This window comes from Dermacentor variabilis, chromosome 7 (genome assembly GCF_050947875.1).
Source record: "Dermacentor variabilis isolate Ectoservices chromosome 7, ASM5094787v1, whole genome shotgun sequence".
Lineage (NCBI taxonomy): Eukaryota > Metazoa > Arthropoda > Arachnida > Ixodida > Ixodidae > Dermacentor > Dermacentor variabilis.
In genome coordinates, this window is record NC_134574.1 from 52,183,958 (window position 1) to 52,211,730 (window position 27,773).

At 45.6% G+C, this 27,773-nt stretch overlaps 1 protein-coding gene across 1 annotated transcript in view; it reads left to right on the top strand.

Annotated features, from left to right (window-relative positions):
* Positions 1-11,781: 11,781 nt before the first annotated feature.
* LOC142587428 (uncharacterized) overlaps positions 11,782-27,773 on the top strand; it is a 43,911-nt gene continuing 27,919 nt past the window's right edge. The window contains exon 1 of the mRNA XM_075698440.1: positions 11,782-12,008. The gene's annotated coding sequence lies outside the window, so the exon portion shown is untranslated. The remainder of the gene's footprint in view (positions 12,009-27,773) is intronic.

Consider the following 27,773-nt stretch of genomic DNA (forward strand, 5'->3'; position numbering starts at 1 on the left):
GCGCAACCACAGTTTCTCAGGGCGCATTCGCGTTCAGGAAAAGCACTTCTTTGCCCTGAGAAACTGTGATTGCGCTCCTAGTATAAATCAGTGGCGTTTTGTTCTGATTAAACATTGGTGGAAGTGACGCCCTGTGCGTGTGTGTGTTTCTTCTTTGTCCTCCGTCATTTTAGCGCCTTCACTTCAGATCATGCTTAACCAACACGCCCAACTATCCATCCTAACACATAAACTTATTGGGCAGGAAGTCAACAACAATACAACATATCCTAGACGAAGATGGAAACAAACTTGAAAGGGACGCGGTATTAAATTACATCCGAAAATAACAGCCGAATCATTCCAAGGCAATGACAAGGTGTTACTTAAAGAAAAAGAAAGAGCATGAAAGAGAACCAGATGGAAAAGGAGCTCGTGCTGACATATATCAATTGAAGAAAGCCAAACAGAAATTTTCGAAGCGCACAGCAACAGGGCTAGACGAGATTCCTGTTAGGCTGATTAATGAACTAGATCAAAGCAGTAAGGAAGCTCTGTTGAAAGCAGTAGAAAAAAGTTTAAAAGATAGACGAATACAAGACAGTTGGCGGCAAATTAGAATGAATTTAATTTGTAAATATAAGGAGGCGAAAGATAACATTCGCTCATATATACCGTTGACCATTACATCGGTAGTATACATGTTAGCAATGCAGGCGATTGAAGCTGCAAGCATGGACACAGGATAATGGCATATTGGGAGAACTTCAAAATGGGTTCATAATCGGTAGGCGTATGGGTGATAATGTCTGTCCTTACTCAGTGTATTAATATATCCAGAATAGAAAGGAGACCATTATATGTGGCCTTTTTAGACATTATAGGAGCGTATGACAACGTAGACCGCAACATTTTGTGGCATATTCTGGAAAGAGAAGGCTTAGGCGACGATTGTCTACAGCTTTTCAGAGAAGTTTACCAAAAAAACACCCTTTGCGTTGAATAGGAATGGATGATGAGCGAGCAGAAAGTTGATATCAACAAGTGACTGAGGTAGGGGTGCCCTTTATCCCCACAGCTGTTTATGATGTGCATATTCAGGATGGAAAGGACCCTAGAGGGAAGTAATATCGGGTTTAATCTCTCATACAAACATGGGGTACAGTAGTGGATGAGCAGCGACCATGTTTGTTTTATACGGACGATATTGAGTTGCTAGCTAACAAGCAAAGTGATATGCAACAGCTGGCTAATATCTGTGGACTGGAAGGCGAGAATTTCGGTCTGAAATTTACTGTTAAAAAATCAGGCTTCCTGGTATTCAATGAAAACAGAGAACAGACAGTGTCAATTCAGGGCTAGGAAATACCTCGGATAAAAGAATATAAATACCTTCCTATATGGGTAAACGAAGGCGATAGATATCTGGAAACACCGGAAAACACAATAACAGCAAAGGGAAAGCGAAATGCGGCCATAATAAGACCCAGAGCGCTATGGCGATACAATAGGTACGAGGTTCTCCAGGGCATGTGGAAAGGTATAATGGTACAAGTACTTGCTTTTGGAAATGCAGTTGTTTGCTTGAAATCAAGCGTGCAATCAGGACTCGATGAGAACGAAAGGTCAGTGGGACGCCTCGCATTGGGCGCTAATGGGAAAACTACAAATGAAGCTGTGGAGGGTGATATTGGCCGGACAAGCTTTGAAGTGAGAGAAGCTCAGGGTGAAATCGATTACTAGGAAGGAATGAGGTACAAGTAAGAAATAAATGGGCTGGGAGAATGTACAAATATTTGTACAGCAAAAAAAAACATTGCTTCACAGTGGAAGAAAAAAACTAGGGAGCTTACCAGCAAGTATGCGACCTGTAGGGTGGGCAACATGGCAACAAAGAACATCAAGCGGAAAGTCAGAGAAGCTGAAAAAATCTCATGGGTGGCGGCAATGGAAAAGCAACCTGCCATGACTAACTACTTAAGAGGAAAAAACGAAATCAGGAAAGAAAGAATTTATGATATCTCAAAAGAGAAGCCCATTACTTTTCGAAGCGCGAGATAAGGTTGGCTTAGAACACGAACTTATAAAGCGAGATATAAGAAGGAAGTAGAAGCATGTGCTGGCTGCAGTAAAGCTAGGGAAACGATGGAGCATGTTTTGTGAGAATGTGAAGATATCTGCCCAGCGGTAAATTTGGGCGCCTCTGGCCTCCTTGAAGCCCTTGGGTTCAGCGAGAGCAGCTGGAAAGTAAACATGTCCGTAGTAGAGATGCAAGGGGTGGAGAGCGAAACCTGGGGCGCTATACCGTAGAGCTATTCCAAACTTTTCTATTCCTATTCTGCAATCAGCGCTCCGCGGTTGCTGAAAAACTTTTTTGGACCACCCCCACTTCACCTGTCTGTCACGCGACGTCACGAAAACCGCGTTAGCTACCCATCTGCTACGACGCGTACACACTGATTATAAATGATTTGACCGAACAAAAGAAAAATATTTGTTTCTGATTCGACGCCTTTTCGCCATTAGCCCCCGGCTATTGGTCAAAAGTTTTCGGGCTGCACCCACTTCACCTGCCTGCCACGCGACGTCATAAAACCGCGAAAACTCACCTCGTCAAAGTGACGTGCACGCGTTACAGATGCATCAATATGCCGAACAAAACTGAGTTTTTTTTTTCTGAATAGCTGGAGACTGCCCTGTTCCGAAAGGAATAGAAGATGCCATACGCCGATCGCTCAGGCACTGGCTACTCGCACCTGCTGGAGAGCATGTGTTTATTAGCGTATAACAAAACTGTTTGCTTGGCCGTATAACATCATGCAGCCCTTTCGGCACGTATGCGACGTCACTCTACCAACTCTAATTTGCTGTGGATCCGTTTTAACAGCATTTTTAACTGTCCCTTGCATGACGCCGCGACTTTAGACAAGCCACTGGAAGCAAAGTAAGGGAAAGCGGACCAATCGCGGACGCCGGCACCTCCCTGTTCATCTGGTTATCTATATTCAGTGGGCTGGCTCGGCCCATCCGAAACCCTCTCCAGTTGAGCGTGCTCCTCGCCGCTTGTCAGCCAATTAGATAAGAAAAACCGCTCAATGTAGGCAACGTTATTCGTTTTGAAAGCAAACAAAACTGGCCTGCTATAAACGAGGAGAGCGTTTGATTTCGCCTTTCAGGCAGCGCTGCAGGTCACCGCCTGATGCTTGCGTCGGCAGTTACGTAAATTTCAAGGCCAGGAGATTGGAATAAAAACAGATTGGCATAGTTTTACACTGCACGGCCCTTGTTTGTCTCTGCCCAGCGTTATCCTCTTCTTCAATGCAGGTTGCTCGTGCCACGAAGAACCGTACTGTTTAGTCCTGCCCACCGGGCGTCATCTGCTACACATATGGCAGCTAGTCCCGAAAGACAATCCTCGCTGTCTAAGCCGTGAATACGCAGCGAAAAAAAAGAAAGCGTGCTTACTTGTCCGCTATATTGACAGACAATTTCTGCTGAGCTGTTGTTTTGTTGGATTTTCCAGTGGGCAGCCGACAGCGTTCGCTTTTGAAAGGGGGGGGGGAGGTAAAGTAGGCCAATTGCCCCTCCCCCACTTCGGACAGTGGGGGACAAGTGCCCGCCCCCCGCGCTTCTTCGGTAGATATGCATATGACTCTATTTATAGGTTACTGTGAATGTCCAGCCGCGAACGCGCAGCGCGCGCTGCGGTCAGCTTCCCTTTGTCGGATCTGCAGGGCCTTTCGGTTGGTCGAAGAAACGCAGATTCGAAGGCCTTTGAGGAAGCAAGGCATGTAGCAGTTAGTACTTTCTTCAAGACTACGGTAATCTCGAAAAGGTTTAAGCCAAAAGTGCTTTCTAGCCAAGAAAACATTGACAATGTTTACAGTTTGACGAATGCATGTTCTCCTCAACACGTCGTTAGAAGCAGCTGTGAGGTACTTTATTTCTCGTATCTTGTGGTCCGGTACAAACGCAATGAGTAGCTCGTAGGTGCTTTCTATCTTAAAGTGACACATTTAAGTGCTCCGCGTAAAGCGTGTAATACAGGAAACTCTCAGTTGTACGAACGTCGGCCTAATGAGCACTTCAGAATAACGAACTTTTTAGAAAAGCCCCGGCGGTTTTCCTGTGTGTCCTATGCAAAAATCTGTCAGTTAAACGAATTTCTGAATAGCGAATATTTCAGTTGAACGGACTTGATCAGTAGACCAGGTCTCATTTTTGAAATCAGTTCAACGAAGTTTTGCGCTCTGCCGCGCTGGCGTAGCCGATGCTCTCCACTCCTCAAATCGCCCCTACAGCAGCGTAACAGTAACACCGGCTACAATTAGAAATTGCTGAAACATGTATCCTGCCTTTTTCCCCTGTGCGTTGAAAGCGAGCAAGAGGAACAGCGCAATGAGGTGATCGACCCCGGGCTGTGGACAGAGGTCTGTCACCAGCTGGATATTGACAGCAGCACTTCGTTTGAAGACTGCGTGCAGTGTGACAGTGAGCTCGTTACCTGTGCTGAACTATGAGACATGGACATTGTTCTCCCCAAAGAAGAAGGGTGTGACGAGGAGGATCCAATGGCAAAGGCAGAATCAAATACTGTAACTCTAGCCGAGGCTGTAGGATGCCTTGGAAAGTTGCGAGATTTCGTGTCTCGGCAACAAGCTTTGCCAGCGGAAGTGCGCAGAAACATAGACTCTCTGGACATGTTTGTTACTTCCTGCGCTTTAAGAGCACCAGAGCAAATGAAAAGCCGATTTTTTTTCAAAATGAGATAGGCAGGAAGGTAGCTGCTGCGCACTTCGTCGTTGTTCCAGGTCCCGTTATCTATAAAGAAACCTGGGCAGCCAATGGGATAGCTCGCCTAAATGACGTCAATTTGGCTAACTATACGGCAATTGGGAGGGGGCGGCTGAAAACTAACGGCCACGGCACCGCTGCGATCGGTAGCGATGTGCAACTCCATAAGTTGCATTTCGCATTTTTGTCTCGATGTCTGATGTCCCCTATGCTGTTCCATATTCTAGTGAATAATCAGTTTAATGAACTTTCATTTAACCGAACTATTTCCTTGTGTCCCTTGAAGTTCACTCAAGTGCGACTTCACTGTACACGAGTATTATAAGATCTTAAAAACACACATCGCTACCCATCATAGCGCTCCTCATGAGTTTTCACCCGCCCACTCCCAATTGACGTAGTTAGCCCAATTGACGCCAATTGAGCGAGCTCTCCGAGTAGCTACCCAGGTCGCGTCATCGGTCATTTTTCCAGCTTTATGGTGAACAAATGCTGTTCGTAATAGCTGGAGTTAAGGTTGATTTGTTTCTATCAGAACAGTGCCGCATTTACTTGAGTGTAATGATAAATTGACATTGTGCATTCTCTTTCTGTTACTTTTTATAGAAACAAATTAACCTTCATTACAACTACTACGAACAACGTTTGTTCGCAATAATCTTGGAAATATTATCTATAACGCAGCCAATGGGATAGCTCGCCTAAATGACGTCAATTTGGCTAACTATACGACAATTGGGAGGGGGCGGCTGAAAACTAACGGCCACGGCACCGCTGCGATCTGTAGCGATGTGCATTTTTAAGACCTTATAATAATTTACATTCGTTACGCGGAGCGCCTAAATGTATCACTTAATGATCAGAAGGACCTACGCTAACGACTCCGTGCATATGTACAAAATCGTTAATATCGTTTCAGGGTCCCTTTAAGTAGCAATAGTAGCACACGCATGCATCATCCTTGTCGCCGGCCTCTTAACTTATCAAAAGGATCCTAGACGTTGTTTCCTGGTTGTATTACAGCCTGCGATCCAGCGTGAGAGCTTCAGCATTAGGGGTGTTGCATCCACAAGGCCTATAGCTTCGCCAAGACAAGCCATAAGCTAGTCTCTCCGCAGTGCGATACCACTGTGATATGTTCATGTAGGCCGTCAACTTGTTTCATCCGAAGAGACCTCTATTGCCTTGGTTACTATGAACAAGTTGTCTTGCAGGCGACTGCCAGACCTGATGGCATTCAGGAATTCGCCTTGGATCCCATCTTCATTCCATTTTTGTTGTCAGGGCACGCTAATTTTAAGTGAACGGCCTGTACGAAGAATGTGTTAATGTGCTGCGTCAGTAAATATACAGTTCTTCCTGAGAAACTGGTCGGTTCCTTTCTTCAGCTTCTCCTTTTTTCACTCCTGCTGTCACTGCCAGAGTATCGTCTATTTCTATGAAGTCTTGTCATAAGGCATAAAGAGCTTAGCGGTTGTTTTGTGATATCTGTTGATATATGATGTTATGACATATGACATATATGACATATATGATGATGATATATGATGATATGACATATGACATATATGATGATGTTGTTGAGATACCACAAAATAGCTCTGTACAGATAGCTCTGTACAGATATCACAAAATATACAGATAGCTCTGTATCAGAGGCCGGCGTTCAGTAGGAAGCGTTCTGGTTGTAAGGCTGGACAAGAGCACATTAAACGGTGGGCGTCTGCTTCCGTCCCCTGAGAAGGACTGTTTGGACATGTAATGCGCGTATGTCGTTGGACAGCTAGTTTCGAGACCACCCGGCTCACAGCTCCTTAAGCACAGTTCCACCGCCCTATTAATACGACGGAGGAGGTACAAGGCACTCGATGGTATAAGGGCAAGTGGGTCTTTCCGAAGGTAACATATGCGCGCGGAGGTCGCAGCGTGCCCATATATTTGTTTCTATCGCTTCAGCGGCAAAGGCGGCGTTCCGTCCGGACAATTGCTTCGGAGCACAGTCCCTTCAGCTCTTTAGGCGATGCGTTCACAGCGGGGTTTGTTGGGAAATTAATACGTTGCCTTATAGCTGGGCTACTATCGCGCCTCGCTTAACACCGCAGCTTGTTGGTAATGTATTGTGTGATGAAGCGCAAAGAGCTGTCACCTTTGACTACCGATGTCCACCCACCAGTGCATCTCAAAGACATGCAGGAAACTAAAGCTCGAGAATTATGACTTCTGGCCCTCGAAGGAAACTCCTAAACGTATTTTCAGATGAGGACTATGTTGTTGAGCTGGCTGGCACATAACGTGTTGTCATCCTCAGCCTATTTTCTATCCACTGCTGGACGAAGACCGCAGATTTTCTGTTGTCATCACACAACCTCATTCTCTGCTCTGCAGTCCATACATTGCTCCTTTCTCGCCTTGTCACCATTCTAGCACTGTCACTCTAATAAAATCAAACACCGGCTATCTTTACGCTTTACATGAACTGCTCATCTCTTCCGTGTTCATTTCAGTTGGAATATACGCATTTACACTTGCCTACTCGTAAATGAATCCATAACGCCGACTTCCTGCAGGTCTATCAGTAATACTTCCATTACTTTTCGTTCCATCGCTCATTGCGTTGTCACCAGCTTCCCCTCCAATTTCTATGTTGGAACAAATTATATGGATCGCCTTCCTTCCAAAAAAATACCCATAGCGCATACCGTTCATGACTTGGGTTTGAGGGCCATGTGCGCCCCAACCCATTTTTATTCTGGAATTTCCTTCTCGTGATCGGAACACCCAGTCACTAACTTAGCCTAGATTAATTATCACAGCTTCTGTAGGTTGGCTACCAAACATGAATGATCGTTCTCTTTCCAAGCATTGCCTTAGTCTTATGTACATAAATCTTCATTCCAAGTCCAACAGTATGAATACGTCTTCCAAATATGCAGTGAATATCACCACAGAGGGCGCGTCTCTTTACCTGGCTTCCTTCTTCATCCGTATTGCAACGCCTTTCTTGTGAAGTATTCCAAGATATTAGTGTGAGCTTTCTCTGTTATTCTACTACGCAACGCCTCCACGATTCCTGATGTGTTTACTGTATCGAATGCCTTTTTCGTAATCTATGAAAGTCAAATAGTGGTTGGTTTTACTTTGCAGATTACGTCACTGATTATGTGCACATGAGCCACTGTTGAATATTCTCTTCTAAAGCCGCCTGTTCTCAGGGTTCCCTGGGTTCTCTGGGTGAAACAGTTCATGGAATGTAAAATCGCAGCCAATAGGACGTCATTGTGACGGCGAGTTTCCCTTTTGAGAGACCACTGTGGTATAAAGATTATAAACAAGGATAGGGTGCCTCAGAAAGGCTGGCCAACGTTTCGATAGGAGGGCCTATCTTCATCAAAGGCGGCCTCGTCATCCTCGGCATGTTAGTTTTAACGGGTTAGTAGAATGACTGCACGAGCAGTTGTTGTCGGTGGCGGCTGGTTGTAAAGGGACACTGCAAACAAAATGTGTGCTATCGCCTGACGTCTGCAAGCGTGCAGTGTGACACCATGAGAGTACCAGGATATGGAAGGAAGGTCCGGTTAGCATGAATGTGGTTTTCCCTAAAACACGATCGCAACGGCGTGAATAGGTGGTGCCCGCATACCGTCCAGCGAACTTCACAGCTCTGCGACAAAGTTGAGCGTACGCATTAGGGTTTGCATAGCCTCTGAGACTGAACTTCCGCTGTCTGTATATCGGACACGCTTTTTCTTGCAATAGCTATTAGAGACTTTTCGCGCGTCCGCTATTCCGGCAAACCGGGGCGGTTTGGGCGGATCATACCGGATGGTCGGGGGTGTAAACGTGAGCGGCCAGATTGGTGGCGCCAGCTGGTGGTGCAAAGCTCAACCACCTAAACATAGGTCCAATTACTATATTCTTCTTAGCTGGGGTGCAAGTTTTCGACAGCGGCGTAATTGTGAACACAATTACGCTGCTGCCGACAATTTGCACCACCAGCGAAGCAGAATAGAGTAGGTTACTGCAATTTTAGCTCTGTGTTTCTCTCATTGAGCTCTACAACATCAGGCGGCTGCACCACTCCGGCCGCTCACGTTTACGCCTCCATCCATCCGGTAATCCGCCCAAACCACTCCGGTTTGCCGGAATGGCGGACACGCTAAATGTCTCTATTAAATAGACACTCCAGGCGCATTTCTGCCGTTGCCGTGATGTTCCGCATAAAGTACAAGGGCGATGACATTGTCACCACGCTCCGTATGCTGCATGTGCGAGCGAAATTAAGCGTGCAAGGGTGCGCCGACGATTGCGGCTCAACCTCGCGCGCGCAAGGGAGGAAAGCGGATAGGAAGCACGCCGTCTTCCGTCGCGCGCAAGTCACCGGAGTTTTGACATCTTTCACATGGCTTGAAGATTTGGTTACGTTTTTCTTAAAACAAGATTTTGCTTCACCTCATGTTAAGGAAACTTTGATAACTTTTTTGAATGAACATATTGATATGAAATTTTGCGCACCCATTCTTCACATAGAGATATGTGCAACGAACTGTATAAAGCAAAAGAAATTGATGAAATATTTTTGCATGTACAGCTCCTTTTGCAAATAAATAGGGTAAGGAATGGCAATTTTCGTCACTTCACTTAGTTTTCCGAAGATTACTTTAACATTTATCAGACTCCATTTATATTCTAGTTCATCGCAGAGTTCTCACATTTAGCTGCATAAATGCGGAAGCTTTAATCAATTCAGCAATTCATTTGTTACTTATCACTGCTAGCGCTTCTAGCACTTTTACCACATTTTCTGAAAATATTACCTGCCAAACAACAATAAAGTGAACCATTTTCTGCAATTTACCCGCCGTGGTTGCTCAGTGGCGTTGGGCTAGTGAGCACGAGGTCGCGGGATCGAATCCCGGCCATGGCGGCCGCATTTCGATGGAGGCGAAATGCGAAAACACCCTTGCACTTAAATTTAGGTGCACGTTAAATATCCTCAGGTGGTCGAAATTTCCGGAGTCCTCCACTACGGCGTGCCTGATAATCAGAAAGTGGTTTTAGCACGTAAAACCGCAAATTTTATTAATTTCTGCATTTTAAATAATTCAATAAGCTAAATGCGACATGCTTATTCAGGAAAAAAATATTATTTGAGTCCTGGCTCCTGATTTAAAGAAAAATAAAGCCGGCACGTCCCACACACTGTGGGAATCGATGTTATGCGAAGCACTGTGGTGCCCTTACCAAGTTAACGAAACGACCACGAAAGCACCAAGACGTGGGCGGCTGTTTCATGGCCTGCATGACACGCATGTCATGACATTCATGACATGCGTGTCATGCGAACGGCACGCGTGTTATCAGAAGGGGCACTCCAAAGGGTGTAAACTGTTCTATGCTGATAACGCGCGTGCCGTTCGTTACTGGAAAGTTCCGGGCTCGCAGCGATAAAGAAAGGAAACGCATCAACGCAGATGACGATTATTGTTGTGTGGCAGAAGAGGCACGCCAGAGGGTGTAAACTGTTCTTAGAGTGTACTACTTCACTCTTAGAAAAATGTACACCCTTTGGGGTTTATCTTGTCCCACAGCAATAATCGTCATCCGTCTTGCCCGCGTTTCCTTTCTCTAACGCAGCGAGCCCGGTACTTCCCAGTCACGAACGGCGCCGCGTTATCAGTTTCACGCAGCATTCTCGACAGGAAAGTAGCGAGTGCCGAGTTCTCAGGAAAGGAAACGCAAGCAAGGCAGATGACGATTATTATTGTGGGACAAATTTACACCCCAAAGGGTGCAACCGTTTTAAGACTGTTCCTTGCGAGATAGTACTTCCTCGCAAGTACTCATACTGCCAGTATTAGTATAACCTACTTGGTCTCCCGCTGATAGATAGATAGATAGATAGATAGATAGATAGATAGATAGATAGATAGATAGATAGATAGATAGATAGATAGATAGATAGATAGATAGATAGATGCTGTCGAAGGGGCAAACGTTCGCCAAGAAATGTTTCACATTTAATTTTTTTTTTTTTTGCATGCTCTACCACCTTAAAAGCCTGTGTAACGAAGAGTCAGCTACAAAGCTTCGTATCAGCATACAAAGATGCCAGCCCTCGCCCGAATATGCGATTTCAAAACCATTGCCTGTTTTCGGCTACTGCACTGACTTTTCATTCATGCAGCCAAAAAAAGCAAAGCCTTCCAGATATGCGTCAGTTACATGCGTCAGTTACACTGAAAAATACATCGTTTGACCTTGGATTTGATCGCCCCCTATTATTGGATTATAAGATGTCTGCTATAAATAATGTCTGAAACATTGCAGCTATTAGGGGTTTTTAGCTCTACAATCAATTTCGGCATTTGCAGGTCGCAAAAGCATATCCTTCGAGAGCTGTTTTTGTTCGAAGCCGATGGTCATTGGATCGTCAATTTAGACGATCACTTTTGTTAGACACAAGTTCACATTTTCCATATTACCTATCTAGATTCATTTTACAAAGGGTTGTGATAGCAAAAGGTTAGCGGAAGAAACAGTTGTTAACAAAATATAGGTTGTTTTTATTGTTTCGCTAACCGTAGAACCAACGCGTAAATACCTGGCCACAATGGTAGCCTCTAGCGGCGAAAAGCTGAACGGCAGTGACCACCTCAATGCGTTCTTTCTTCCGTCATGTGGATATAGATGCCGAGGCATTGGAGTAAAGTAAAAGAGGCCCTGACCCTTTACTAGATGCCTGCCGCGTGAGCTGAGAAATTGGTTCCGTCCTCTCTTCTCTTCTCCATCCGGGTCGGCTGCGAGCGCTAGTTGGGGCGGCTGCTCCAAACTCCAATCACGTTCTGCCTCCGAGATTTTAGCGGTGTCTCTTGCGATCCCGGAGGCAGGACTCGCGGTCTCTCATCAAGCCATTGGTCGAGCGCGCGCCAGCCTAGTAGTCGTCACTTCCTCCGCAACATGAATTAGGGTCGGCAGCGAGCGCCGTCTCTCCGCGACTACCATGAACTACAAGAACCTCCGCTCCAATGGGAAAACTAGCGACGCGGCAGGCCTCCAGTAAAGGAGGCATTGCTCTGTCTCTCGCTTTGCCGTAGCGGGTGTAGTAAACATATGTGGTACGTTGTGCGTGTGGCGTCGCGCTGACAATCGCGAGATAAATTTTAGCTCCCGGTCTCCGTCTCCATCCGATAGCCTGCACCTCGTCCAACCGATCAGCGCTCTGAAAGAAAAAAAAGGTAAGCGTGCGACGCCGGTGCTGTATGTGAAAAGCGTCTCGCTTGGAAAAAGCACACCATCATTACTGTATTGCTCACTTGGCAGGATTCGTGCCGGCATGGAACAGCACGCGTTGGTGCCCGACGCTTCTTTAGGCCTAATAATGTTTATTTTGTCGCCACCACTTCAGACTTTACGACTGTAAGTCGCACAGCATTAATCGTCGCTTCAGTTCGGCCATTCTCTCAGTACTGCTAAATCCGGCGAAACTAGATGAAACACGCCCGTCTGCGCTTCAGTGCGCTTGCCGGCTAGACAGCGCTCACGCCGTTTACCTGACTGACTTTCCGGCACGGCGTCTACGTTACGTGAAAACGTGGGTGCTCCGGTTTTTGGTGGCCGCAGACGTGGTCACCTCGTTGAAAAAAAAAAAAAAAAAGGCACACAATCGGCCATCGCCAGCGGCAATCCCGACGTTAGCCACGTCGCTCCAGCGCCCGGAGGAAAGCGCTCGTTTGACCGCGCTATCCGTCGATCCATTTCGATGCAATCTGGTCCGTCCGTAGAGGTGCGACCTCGGAGTCATGGTGGCGAGATTCGCGTCATGATTAACGCTATCAATAGAAGTGCGGCGATGTTGTTGCTCCATTGTGCGAGTCGGAGAGCTTGTTGACAGCTCCAGACCCACTCTCTTCCGTGCGTCTTGACGCTCACACCGGTACGCGATACAAGAGGGACCTTTGGTGACGGTGAATTCGTTGCCTTTCACTGAAGGCAATCAGAACTGCACATTAGCTGTACTATTATTTTATTTCACTGGTGTGCTCATTAGGTTAGGTAATTGTTACGTAATACGTATCGTGCCCTAATTGGTTGAGCTGTATGCGTGTTCCTTGGATTTTATTATTTCTTACTGGTACGTGAACTGGTGGCTTCAAAGTTCAAGCTTCATCATCTGGGACCGCCGACAACTGCATGTGCGTCGGCTGCTTTGACGAACGAATATTTTGCGCAGTGGCATGGCAAATGAAGTACATTCACTGCTCACAGGCTGGTATATGTTTGTGTGGTATACTTAGTGTGTGTTCGTGTTTCATTCTCGCTATCTGTTGCTGCATATCAGCCATCTTGCAGTTCTTGGTTTTTAGGTCGTAGACAGTTGTCTCGTGTGTCTTTATTTCTTTAATTTATCTATTTCCGCGGGCTAAACAGACTCAGTTGACAGAACAGGCGTTGAATCCTAGTTTGAACGGGAGCCTATGGTTGCTTGCAATATTTCTGCAGTCACGCAGGCAGTTCGGTCCTCGTTAAAGTCAATGACATCGGTCAAGCGCGCTTGAAAGTGACCGTGTAGCAGCGCTCAGTCCCCTTTGACACGAGCACGATCGAGAGTGCCGGTGTGACAGGGAATGCGCGTCTTCGTCGTACAAACTTAAAGCGACGTTGACTGATGCCGTGGCATACGATCGAACATCTCACAAGGAAAATATGTTATATTAACCACAGTAATCACCGATAATAATTGCCTAGCCCGTTGATTCTCACCCATCACCGGATGAGAGACAAATAATGCACGGTGGGCTTACATGTCTTGCGCTTGTTTATTTACCTTGTACCTGTAACCAAGAAGTGGCAGATATAAGTAGTGACACAAACATATCTTCAGGGCTCTAATTCTAGTGGTACTCCTCCGAAAACGCCCGGAATAAATTTGTTTTTAGTATGTTGTATATATAAAGCTTATTATATTTTTTTTAATCGCAGAGAGCGCATAGCGCAATCTTGCCTATTCAGGTGGAACAGGCAAAGCACGTTGCAAATTGAAGCCGTACAGTGGTGAAGGCACCTCAGCTGAGCAGAAAATCCTGACTTGCACCATTTTCAAGGTAGCAGCCCCTAAAATCTGCTAAAATATTCATCGACGTTCTACTTAAAGTGGACCTTAACTGCTGCAGGTATCGCCTATATTTATGTCCTCTGCAGGACAGAGGCCTCTCCCAACGATCTGCAATTATCCCTGTCTTGCGCCAGCTGTAGATTCAGTAGGTATACCAGCAGTCCTGCATGGAGGCCCTGCGTTGTCGTGCGGTATAGGAAACCTATTTGAATACCTTGGCAAATATCTATAAAAATTCCACACCTACCACAATTCTCCGCAAGAATAGTGGAAAATACCTATCAAGAAAGGGGTCAGGCAATGAGAGACAATCTCTCCAATGCTATTCACTGCGTGCTTAGACGTACGCAAGCTTGGCAACGGTGTTGGGCTGCCAAGCACGAGGTCGCGGGATCGAATCCCGGTCACTGTGGCCGCATTTAGGTGGGACCGAAATGCGAAAACACCCGTGTACTTATGTTTAGGTGCACGTTAAAGAACCCCACGCGGTCCAAATATCCGGAGCCCCCCCCCCCCCCCCACACACACACACACTCATAATCATAAAGTAGTTTTGTCACGTTAAACGCCATAATTTTAGACGTACTCACGCTACTATAATACGAAGCTTTAGGAGTGAGGGTCAACGGCGAATATCTCGTTAACCAACTGTTTGGGTTGTCCTGTTCAGCAGTGCTACTGACTTGCAACAAATGATGGAGGATCTTAACCGACAAAGTGTAAGAGTACAGTTGAAGATTAATATGCGAAAGACAGATGTGATGTTCAGCATTTTGGCAATGGGCAAGGGAACGAGAAGCAGAACTGTTAACTAGAACGCCATTGTAGTACTTCGCGTATATATATACGCGATGAGCGCATTGATGAGCATGTTGGATTCGTTCGCATTACCGGTCCACGACCATGGCGCGATTCCACACTTTATGATGCGCACGACAGCAAACTGCGTATGTCTGCTCGACTCTCCGAACTGCATATCAAATTTGCTTTTATAGCATGTCCTTCGTCGCCAACCGCTTCCCCCCTTTTCTCTCTTTCACTTTTGTGCGCAAACACTCTACTGCCGCTGTTGTCTGCGCTTTGGCGTCAGCGAAAATCCGCCTGCAGCCGTTCATTTCCCGGAGCTTCGGGGCGATTGCCTACTGCACGCAACACCCGCTGCTCATAAAGCACTCTGCCATCGCCGATTCACCGCTCAGTTTTCGGAAACTCAGGCACGCGCCACCTGTTCGTATCGCTCTACCTTTCGCTCTTCCGGCGTCGCGACGGCCGAAATCCGTGCAGTGTTGCCGAAGGCAGATCTCGCGTCAGCTGAGCCGACCGAAGTCTTGTGCGTACTCCGACGATGAATATTTTAGCTTTGCACGTTCAGTAGAAATCTGATATCTACGCATTAGATCTCGCAGACTACCGAACCACGCCTTCTCAACAGCGAAGCGAAAGACTCGTTTCTCCATCAATGATCGCAGTTGCCGTATCGTCGTCGGGTGTCAGTGCGCTGGCACAACACCCTCTAGAGTTGGCTGACACCTGCTCGTGAACCCTTTCTTACGTGCGCCTGGTGGCTAGGCGCACGTCAGAGGCTCGTAGCCTCTTTTGCGCGGATTTCGCCCCCTATTTGACGCTTGCGCCGTACCCTGAACACAACAGTGCATCGTTTCAGCGATATCTGGCTCCGTGCCTGACGTGCGGCGCCGGTTTTTCCTTCGTCCGCAGCATTCGGAAAATCCGGCCTGCTTTTCTGCTGGAATCGCACGATAGCTGCATGCGGCGACGGCCTCCGCTTCTGTTGCTGCTTGCGTCGAACACGCGTGCGGAGGCGACATGCCGACCGACGTATTAACCCACACGCACACTGTACTGCTGGCACGGATCGAGGTCGTCGAAGCGCGCACAGGTTTCGCTATAGCTTTCTTTTCTTTTTTTTTTTTTTTTTGTTCCCATCGGGCTACCTGCGCTCTGCCGTTGTACCTTGTCCTGTGCGCTTTCTTTCTTTCTTTTTTCCTCGCAGCTCGTCGTTCGACGCGCGCTCCCGTCTTGTCAAGGACTCGTCGCGTGTTCGCCGCGGAAACGCGCTCAATCGTCACATGCGCGTGCGAAGAAAAAAGAAAAAAAGTGGAGCAGACGGCCGCTGGCAGACAACGCGTTGCAACGGAGGTTGACGGGGGAGACTGCCTTTTCCCAGCTGTACTCTATGGGGCTACATGAATTAGGGCCAGAGGTCATCTCGCAGAAATGTTTTCTTCGGCGACTCGAGAGCAACGAGACGGTTGGTTGGGCGCGGCTAATTTGGTATGAGTGAGGATAGGGACGGGGAAAGGAGGAGCGAGGACGCGGAAATTGGCCGAAATGCGTGCCGCGGTCGCCGACCCCCGCGCGATATACTACCGGCGCTTCTAGCGCGTGCACAGACGGCTAGCGAGGAGATTTAGAAACGCAACCATTGTAGCTGGCCGACAGAAGTGACCCGCGCATGCGGCCGGGCGTACGTGAGCAGTCTGGCTTGCGAGTCGATTGACGTCGTCTTCCGAAAGGGTTGCAGACCGCGAATGTCGCTACGGCAGCTAGAATGTAAAGCAGGGGCGGATGCACCTTCGAAAAATGTCAACACGCCGCCTGTGCGTCACACTGAGTTTGGCGCGCTCCGTGCCAGCGCTTCGTAGTCGTGGTCACTATCGGCGTTGCAACGACAGAATGAATGTAGAAGCAGCATTGGAAATAGAAGGGCTAGTGGTTTGTGTTTGTAGTGGACTGATCCTGAAGCGCACCAGCACACACTCAAAAACACAACGGAACAAAGAAATGCAGCACTTACGAGTTGGAATCTATATACGGCGAAGCTTTGTGTGAGTGCGTAAAGAGTCGGAACACGAGTTCGTGTTTTGTGAATGTCCGCACAAAGTGACACGGAAGGCTTTATTAAAGGGAAGCTGAAAGGTTTTCCAGAAAAAATGAGTGAACATGTGTACATAATGGTTTTCAACCCTCCGAATTCGAATATCGTATCGAAATTGAGCGAAAGAAAGCGCAAATATATTTTATTTCGACGAAAAGTGCAGCAGCGGACACGCCCAGCTCGCGCGTCTCGTTTCCGCCTGTGATTGGTCGGGCGCCTCGTGACGTCAACTCTAGTGACCGACGACCGCTGCCACTACACATGAAGTGCGGTGCCAGGTAGTTTGGTGCTGTAATGGAAAATTAAGAGGTAATGGAAAATTTAGAGAGACTGCGTTTTTCTGAGGAGTTCGGCGTTACTCCCTACATGTACGAGCCGATTGCGAAGAGCCGGCCTCTCGAAGAAGCAAACGATGCTGGTGCGAGCAGTGCTTTCGACGCGAACGAAAGCGAAGTCTTGGGATCTCCTCGTGTTAAAAATGCTCTTTGGTGAGCATGTTTTTTGCAAAGCGATGTAGTGATCTCGCCGATCTTTCGCCGATCTAGTGAGCTCGTTTCTGGTCAAACAACTGTAGTGTTGTGTTCCTGCATGCCTCCTCGTGGAACGTTAGTGGGGATGCGATCGTCGGCATTTGTGCGCTGTCCAAAGCTGTCGGCAATCCACAAAGACGGTTTAAACGCGTGAAAAGCTTCCCGGTTCATGCAGTATGTGTAGTGACCTTCATCTGTGCGCCATCCGCACACTACTCGTAACCGAAGTCGTAAAGGCGGCGAATTCCGTCGGCTACGTGAGACGGTCGGTTTCTCGCTGTGCGCGAGAGAAGGGGGGAGCGTAGCGTCCTGGCGTGCGCCGGCTTTCCAGCTCATGCAAACTCTACATTTGCACTGCGTTATGGTAGCTGCATGCAGGCTGTTTTATAACACACTTGTAAATAGAAAATTCGCGGCGCTTTGCGACGAAACCTGCGTCAAGGGCGGGAGATAAACATGCACCTTCCGTTGCGGTGACGAGCTCCTTGTGTACGCGAACACTGACGGCACTGCGCCGGGCCTTAGACGAGCCGACTTGACTGGCAAACCCAACGCACAAAACGTGCGTTGGGTTTGCCAGTCATGATAAATTCTCGTGATAATCGTCGTCACGGAAGTGGTTGGAGCACAGCACTGTTGTTCTTGAGGGCTTGAAATTCTTTCGCTTCACAGCAGCCTCCCACTTCGTTAAAAGCTTCTTGTCTTGTGGGAAGCAATGGAAGACAACATCGTCGCGGCAGCTGGTGCTCGTGCAACCGTAGGCTGCACAGAAAGCCGGCATGATCGGCCGACCACTTCAGTTGATGCTGCGCACGTTGACTACCACTCTACATACACACAGACGCACCAACAAAGGAATGCAGGGTCGAGTGAAGCACATTACGATGGCACGCACGCAGAAACGAGCACGTTCAGGCACGGTCGCGCAGGCTGCGAAGGAACAAAACACTAGAGTTGACGTCACAACACCGCGGTTTCCGGTCTCCGCTCGCATCGTCAGCGTCAGCAGCAGCGCGCGGCATTCGACGGGGGGCGGAGCTACAGCGTAATTTTAACCGACGATTACGTCGCTCCTAATTGAAAAAAAAAAGCCCCAAATTTTACCTACATGGTTTATAAGGTTCCCGCATCCGTATATGAGCGTCTTATTGAATGCGACAGACTATTCAGCTTCCCTTTAAGGCATTGCAGAGAGCCTGATAATGTAGTGTCGCTGATGGATGGATGGATAGATGGATGCTTTGAGCATACCCTTTGTAATGGGGCGCTGGATTGCGCCACCAACTTCTCGTTATTATATTGCCTAATGTCCTACCTATGTCAAAAGGGAAACAAAACCACCATGAATTCCCCATAACCAAAGTTTCTGAACCCCTATTGTGAACTTTCTTTTTGCACGTCTCCGTTATTTGTTGTTTCCCTACTTCCACCAATCTTCCTATCACCGCTTCCTAATCTATACTGCAGACATGTTTACTTTCCCCCTGCTCTCGCTGGACCCAAGGGCTTCAAGGCAGCCAGAGATGCCTTAATTGACTGCTGGGCAGATGTCTTCATATTCTAATGAAACATGCTCCATAGTTTCCCTAGCTTTACCGCAGCAAGCACATGCTTCTTCTCCTTTAGATCTTGCTTTTAAGTGCGTGTTCTAAGGCATCCTGATCTCGCTTCAAAAAGTAATGAGCTTCCCTTTGAGCAGTCACAAATTGTTTCTTCCCTGATTTCATTTTTTTTCTCTTATGTAGTTACTCATGGCAAGTTTCTTTTCCATTGCCACCACCCATGACATTATCTCAGCCTCTCTGACTTTCCACTTGATACTCTTTGTAGCCATGTTGCTCATATCTAGTTTTTCTCCTGAACCGGGAATCAATGTTTTTTTTCCTGTACACTCTCCCAGCCCATTTACTTTCTTCCATATTTCTCATTTGTTCTTCATAATCAATTTTGCTCTGAGCTTCTCTCACTTCAAAGCTTGTCCAGCCCGTATCACCCCGCACAGCTTCATTTGTAGTCTTCCCGTGAGCGCCCAGTGCGAGGCGTCCCACTGACCTTTGGTTGCCGTCGAGTCCTGATTGTACACTTGATTTCAAGCAAACAACTGCATTTCCACCTGTAAGTCCTGGAACCATTACACCTTTCCACATACCCCGGAGTACATCGTACCTATTTTATCAGCATAGCGCTCTGTGTTTCATTACTATCACACTTCTCTGTCAGTCTGCTACTATTGTTTATTCCTGTGTTTCCACTTACTGTAGCCTTCGTTTATCCGTGCACCAAGGTATCTATATTCTTCTACCCGACGTATTTTCTAGCCCTGAATTGACGCTGTCTGTTCATTGTTTTTATTGAATACCATAACACCTGAGGTCATTTGCAAGAACTTGTTGCTCTTAAGAAACGAAGCTGCTCAGATTATTACTTCTCACCATGAAGTTCTGAAAGGAATTAACACTGTGATGACATAAATGCAGCCTCCAAAAATGTGTGAGTATGATTGAGCTAATACGAAATTTTGCTTGCACTAACTATGCACACAATTCATCGTCTACAGTGAGGGACTAACAGCACGCATGTAAGTTCTCTGCACTGCTTAACATGGGCAACCAACAATGTAGTGTAAACATCTTCATTTTTGCACAGAAATCAAGCAGTCGTTAGAGACAATCTCGGCAAGGGAAAAAAAGATTGCACAGTGGCACAAAAATAACAAAGTGAAGGTAAAGAAACACTCTGTGTGGGTTGGCAGTAAACAAAAATAATGTTTCATATGGAAGAGTTAGAAAAGGAAATTACGAAGACTATGAACAAAGGTAAGCACACGCATCACAAAAAAATTTACATGGTTTAGGTGCTACTGGGCCTTGTGCATTATGATGAATTTAAGTCTGCTGACAAAACTTAAACCTTTTGAGAAATTATGCCTACAGGTATTAACAAATATACAGTTCTTGCCTCATGTAGAACAGCTTGTTTCAATGCAACGAAGTCCTTTGTTTCAACATTGTGAAACTACAGCTAACGATCGCATGATGTCTGTATTTCCTTAAGGAATTGAAAATAGTGCAATTCCTTTTTCTAGTCTGCTGCTGCAATAAAAACACACAGCAGCAAAGCATTCTCCTAGCAAACAAAGCTTGATAAGCCTGACTCACACGCTCTTCACATCCGGCTCTTCGGTGACTGGTAACAAATAAAAGAACAGACAAAACAACTTTCATGGTGTCTCTGTGATGTGAAAGTCGGGTGAGGGAGCGGTCTCCTCCACTGCACCCAATGAGCATACTGGAAGCATGACACCTCAACACAGTAAGGTTTCAGCTCAAGACTGTGGTCACAAGAGAAGCACTCAAAAGTGCAGCTCAGTGTGTTTTGTTGAATAGTAACCTCGCAGATCACGACTGTTGAAAATTGGTAGAAAAGGTTGTCCCCAATTGAAGACAGCTGTCGTGTTGTAGTAATGTAGGGGAGAGCTTGGCGTGTTTTTTTTTCTTCTTAAGTGATCTGATGATCACATTCTCTTCATGTTGCCATGTAGCATATCTTTTTTTAAATTCTGCTTGTCATTTTCAGCTGCAGTTTGCTTATGCAGAAAGTGCTACTAATGCCAGTGAAAGCTTAGTATTGACTAATAAATCTAAGACCCATGTAAGCACAACGAACCTCAGTGAAAACACATTGTACATGCCTCAAGTGTTTATCTCATCCACCGGACTGTCAGCTACACCTTGCATTGTGTGCTGCTGCCGTATTCTCTATTTGTCACTTCTATGAATGTCACTTTCAGTGCACAGTAATTGCTTAAATCAATAGACTGCATGGCTGTGCCTGCTGCACCACACAAGAATTATGCAGATCCAACACACACATTGGAATATGCGTGGAGCAAAGCTTTCGTGAAGTGGTTAAATGAATGCTATGAAAGTAAATGTTATTTGTACGCCTGTCTTATAAGCATATAACCTTATGCTCTGTTTATGGATTACACTGCTCATGCCGAAATGTGAACAGCCGTGCATGTGATTGCACACTGTGGGGCAAGGATGAAGGTGATGTTTAACCTTTGTTGAGGCAATAATGGCGAGGAGACATTGATGGAAAGTTTTCATTCTTCTGATGGGGGGTGCGGGTAGGAGGGGGCCCGACCAGCTTTTCGGACCCCATCCATAAGTAAATACATAAATAAATAGATAAATAAATGTGTGTTTGTTTTAAGATTAGTCCAAAGAAGACAATCCCAGTTACTTTCTTAACAAAACCTCCTTTTATGCCTTGAAGCACAAAAATAACTGGAATGCGAATGCATTTCTCCGCAAAGTCCGGGAATTAATATTTTGAAACTGGTGTCATCTGGAGAATTCGTTCCAAGTGGATCCACCTTGTGAACTCCATGGCTAGAATTTGTAAGTTGCAATATGGGCCATAATGTAATTAGTTAAAAGCTTGGTGTTTTTTGGCTAATTAGTCGCTTATGCATTTAAATTTTTTTGCATGTCAGCCTCGAGTAGATCAGCTCATGGACTAGAATTGTGGTATGTGCCACAGGCACCCTTTAAAAATTTTGGAAGTGTTCGCTGAAATATTCGGTGTGTGTGTGTGTGTGTGTGTGTGTGTGTGTGTGTGTGTGTGTGTGTGTGTGTGTGTGTGTGTGTGTGTGTGTGTGTGTAAACCTTCATAACAACTGTACTTGAAGAAACTTCATGTGACCTTGAAGAATTGTTTACTGAAGTGACAGCCTTATATGAGCACTTCCAAGACCTCATAGTAGGAGACAGCTCAATATCACAGCCTGAGTCCCCTTGCACCACCAAGAGACTGGTGTCTCTTGGATGAGCCATACAGCAAGTAATTCCATTAAACATGTTAGGAAGATGTGTTTTGTGTGTATTAAGTCATACAAATATGCATAAAGGAAAAAGCCGTGTAACCCCTTCTGAAAGATTTAAGGTATGAGGCCACATTGAAAACTTTATTTTCTTGAAAAAAAAAATCAATTTATTGAATTTTATTTTATCACATTACACATTCATTTCTGTATGATTTGCGAAAAAATTATGCTCCTAACTAAAACCGTTCCAAAGATACAGCCAAATATGTAACCCTCTGTGCATTTTGCAAAACCGAAACTAACACAGTTTCGATTTCCACATATCGAAAAATATTTGGCTCCTTTGGCGGTCTTACCTTTTTTTGCACCCCAATGTTTCCGTTTACAATCATAATAACTTTTTTAAGCATTTGTCTTTTTTTGCTTTCATTTAATAACAAAAGTGCTCGCAAGAGGAACTGCCGGCTAAGAAAGCTGAAGAAGACAGTGCGTGGATTAGGTGCCAAAAGAAAATTGACTGATGGGCTCATTGACCGCCTTCAAAATTACTATGGCATTGCCATCAGAGCCAACGTCGGAAATCTTGCAGGAATGAAACAAGCAACGCTAGCTAGTTTGTTCCACTGCAATTCCACGGACAACAATCCAAGGCATGGGCTGTGTCCTATATGAGCAAGCAGTTGGTGTGCTTTCATCCGAGCTAAAGCGGCTGGCCAATGTAACTACAAGCATAAGGGAGGAGTTTCAAATGACGTTCTGAACAGAGTAAAGGTTGCGTACAAAGACGAGCTCCTCAAGAAATGTTTGCATGGCAAGACAGAATGCCAATGAATGTTTCAACGGCATGCTCTGGCAAAGGGTACCTAAAATGTCTATGTCAGCCTGCCAACGCTGAAGTTTGGCTTGTATGATGCCGTGTGCCATTTTAACAATGGCAACAGAAGAACGCTGGATGTCTTGAAATACATTGGGATCGAGTCTGGACGCCACACAATGAAAGCTTTCTTGACAGGTGACCAACAGCGCATCAAGAGATCCTTCCGTCAGTCTACCGATGCCGCAAGAAACGCAAGGAAAGAATGCGAGCAGACGCACAAGCGAAAAAAAGTAAAGACAAACCTAAGGAGGACCTGAGCTACAAATGTGGTGGATTTTAACCCTCCTGGATATTGGTGTATGGCATATGTAGCTATATCAAATCTTTTTTGTTGTTTTTCTCGAAACTTACTTTTCTGCCGTTTCAGCTTGCGCGAACATTCCTAACTTTCTTCCTCGAGTTGATTTTTTAACGACACTTTCAACTTGTTCTTGGTATATCAGGCTGGGCAACCAACTAGAGACAATAAAATTGAGCAATAAGATTTGTTATTGTTGCATTTCCTTTAAAAACATTCCTTGCTGAAAACCGTCGTTTTTGGTAATATTGTAAATAAAAAACTATGATTGATGATATCGTAATTATTTTAGTTCATTGCATAGATAGTGACTTTAAGTACACAACTGCAAGAGGAATTTTTCTGGTGGTGAGGTATATATGAGTTATGACTGCTGGCGTGCGATGCATTATTAGTAATATATTTGACAATAAACATATATAAAATTTTTTGTGTGTATTTCAACACTGATTAGAATACAAAAAGGCAATCTTTAATATAGATCACTAATTTCCACTTTGTATTCGATACCAAAACATATTTTCTGAAAAGTGGCCTCATACCTTAATACACAAAGATGCAATCAAGAAATTTTTTCTTGACGAAAGGTCACTTGAGAAGATGCAACATAACATATATAAAGGTTATGCAATATATAATAACTTCTGAACACAACTTATGACTACAATTATTAGCTTAAAGCAATGCAACTCCATAACACAATAGTTTAATTACATTTCAAAGCATGCCTTATGCCATTGGTTTCATCTATTTAATGGCAGCAGAATAAACAATTATAGAGTAATTAATTATCGGGCACACAAATAAAGAACTATATTAACGAATAAATGATAAGACAGCGATATCTAAACACTGCGAAAGGACACGAGAGCAAGTAGGAACAGCCTGGAAGCATATGAAGAACCGAAACTAGGAGCATAAACTAGGAGTTTTACAAATAGTGCAACGAAGCGTCTTTGCATACCCAAAAGGTCTCGCCTTGCTTATGCTGTTATGTATCCCATATGTGTTCCTTTGTATAACTTTTGCATTGTTTTCTGAGCCGGATGGTTTGCTTGAAGCTTGCCTCACTTCCCTAAGGCTTCCCTCACCGCCTCGTCACCTTGTATTAGCGCCTGATGACTTTTGCGAACCGAATACCTCATGTTGCCTTACTGTAAAGAAGCATTCTCTCTGTAAAACTGGCGCCATGGAACAGAACGAATCAGAGCTTCGATAGGTCCCCACTCTTCTTTTTTTTTTTCTCAGGACTTATTGCCACACAACATTCATGAAGGAACACCCCTCCATTAGAGTGAGAGCAAACAATTTTCTGAATCAGTCAGTTATGCCAAATGCACAAGGCAGCCACGAAGAACCATGTGTGATAGCGCACATATGATATTATAGTTCAACACAAGTCAAGGTATCATGACGGCGCACTTCGCATTGCGTTCTTGCTCGTGGAGCTTATTGTTACAATGAACATCTGCTAAAGACTTCTCCAAAGATTCGAAGAGATACACATTAATAACGGAGGACTTCAGTCACCAGTTCTGGCTTATCAGGTCCCGGACGTCCGTTGTGAGCGTGAGCAGGCACTCGCTTAATTTCACAGGTGAGAAGAGGGAGGCGCATCCAAAGGGCCTGCACACGATCCTACTACCTCGTGAAAACCAGTGAGAAAGTTCTCTACACTATTCCAAAGTTGTGCACACGAAAAGGACAACGGACACAATGGTGCTTCCCTTCGTTCGCATATCTCAGATTGTTCCCTTGCTCAAACGTGAAGAAGCCTCCTGCTAATGTTCGCAAGACACCACTGGATGGCGCAGTGGTGGCACTATGCCTAGGCATTGGCTTAGGGTTCTTGCAAGGCTCAGAAGGGTAGGCAGCGGCACATGCGCATAGCGCAAGACTTGAATGTCCGGTAACTTGATCAAGCGTTTGCTTTGAAGGGGGCCATGGAGTGCGAATAATTGTGCGTTTTCTCCTAGTTTGTAGTAATTCCTCATGGCTGTCTGAGCACCTGAGGAGTACTACATCCGCTGGCCGTGTGCCCCGTGTCGCAGAAAATCCAGTGTCGGCGTCGGCATCTGGTGCCGGTGTCCCCATGAGCGAAAATTTCCATATACAAGGGTTGATCCACAAATAAGGTTCCCAAAAAGCTCCAGCCACACAGGAAGGTGTGAGGCGAAATCCAGCAACACTGCTGCATGCAGCTGTTCCCCCACTCTCTATTCCCACCAGCCGCGCTTTGCTTCGCCGCTCATTTTTGGCTCAGCAGCCGTCCAATATTGAGGTTCCCATTGTTGATCCCGCCAAGTGCGAGATTCATTCTGTAATTCACTTTTTGCACACCAAAGGGACTCCACCCGTGGATGTTCATCGTCAGTCGACAGAGGTGTATGGCTACAAGTGTGGGTCCGTTTGACACGTCCGAAAGTGGTGCAGGGAGTTTAGTGCCAGTTGGAAGGAAGTCCACGATGAAGAATGGAGTGGAAGGCCATCAGTTATGGAGACGGTTATCAAGATCGTCCAGCACAAAGTGCTTCAAAACAGGAGGATCACCATCCGTGAACTTGTTGCTCAGATTCCAGGGAGTTCTTACGGTACAGTAGAAAAGCTTTGACTGAAAAATCGGGGTATCACAAGTCTTGTGCTCGATGGGTACCGTGGCTATTGACATCAGACCACAAGGAGAAATATTTTGATTGTGCTCGCCAGTTTCTTCAGAAGTGTCAAGAAGATAAGGAAGGATTGTTGGACTCCATTGTTACGGGAGATGAAACATAGGTGTTTCATTTCACTCCCGAAACGAAACGAAAATCCAGACAGTGGCATCACCAAGAGTCACCAATCGCAAAGGAGTTCAAACAAACTTTTTGTGCTGGCAAAGTCATTGCCAGTGTTTTTTGGGATCGTAATCGGATACTGCTAATCGATTTCATGGAACGTGGGAGAACAATCAACTCAGACAGTTATTGTGCAACACTAAGAAAACTCAGGCGAGCTATCCAGAATTGCCGGCGAGGACGACTGGCAGCCAGTGTGACGCTGCTTCACGACAACGGCCAACCTCGCGTCTCCTGTCAAACCCAGGAACTTTTGACAAACTTTGGGTGGACTGTCACATCCCACCCGCCGTATAGTCCAGACCTTGCGCCTAGTGATTATCACTTGTTCCCCAAGTTAAAAGAACATTTGAGTGGCTAACGTTTCCGGAGCAACAACGAAGTCATAAAAGAGGTGAAATGCTTCCTCAGTGAGTTGGCAGGGGAGCTCTGTGACATTGGGGTACAGAAATTGGAGCACCGTCTACAAAAATCTGTAGAAAAAGATGGCAGTTATGTAGAAAAAATATAGCAAAGTTTCATCTTTCCAATGATGTAAATTTCTATGAGAATAAGCAATGTTGTCTATTTCTAAAATTGATGGGAACCTTATTTTTGGTTCAACCCTCATATATTTAGGTATATGTATATGCCATGCCTTGCTATATGACTTGCAGTATATGCGGGTTGTATTGCAACACCATTCTATCACTAAAGTTGCCCATATATTGTGTTCCATTCTTGACAACATTATTCCTCAGAATTTTGACAATGACAGCCCACAAACAAATGTCATGAAACAAAACAACAGTGCAAGCCTTTTCTGTTAAATCTTCTTCGACTGAAATATTGAAAGTGAGAAACAAGAACAGAAACCTGAAAATGGTGTAATGTTTTAGGCGGGGCTTTGCACAATTGGGATAGGGCCACGCAAGAGGCCGCATTACTACCAGAATGCTATCGTGTTCCACTCTTAAAGTTGGACTTAGGCGGCCGCCAAATTTTTTTAGTATCAAAAAGTGGGCCAAGCAATTTGAAACAAAGGGAATATACAGCAACATGTTAATTCTATCGGCATCGGGTATCCATACCTTTAGAAATAATTATTAGTTGGCTACCTCCTTCTCTTGAAAAATATAATAAACTTTGTCCTGTGTATATATTTAAATATATTGTATTTGTGCACTGTGCTCACAGTAGAAATAAAAAAAATTTTGAAGTTAAAGAATATGGATGAAGTAGCTGCTGCTGGTGCTGCTAATGCACTTGTTCTCTTATTATCAGGATTTGCAGATATAAAATGAAAGCATGAATTAAAAGCTGTGCACATCCGCACCGAGAATGATGCAGTAAGCTTTTAGTCACAATAAACTTTAAGTGAAAAAGTATTAGCAACTCAAAAGAAACTGCAAATGATATGAGTGACAGAACTTTGGTCATGACAATTTCCCCCCCCCCCCCGTCCCCCTTCCCAGAAAACTTTGGAGGGGCCTGTGCCCCTGAGGGGGTTCTGCCTAGGAGCCCCCTTTATCTGTAGCTGCGTCTGTAGCCAAATGGAAACTGGCACACAGACGTGTTCTTTAGTGTGAACATGCTCTGGTGGACATGCGCGCTGAGGCGTATGTGGAACACATGCCAAGCAT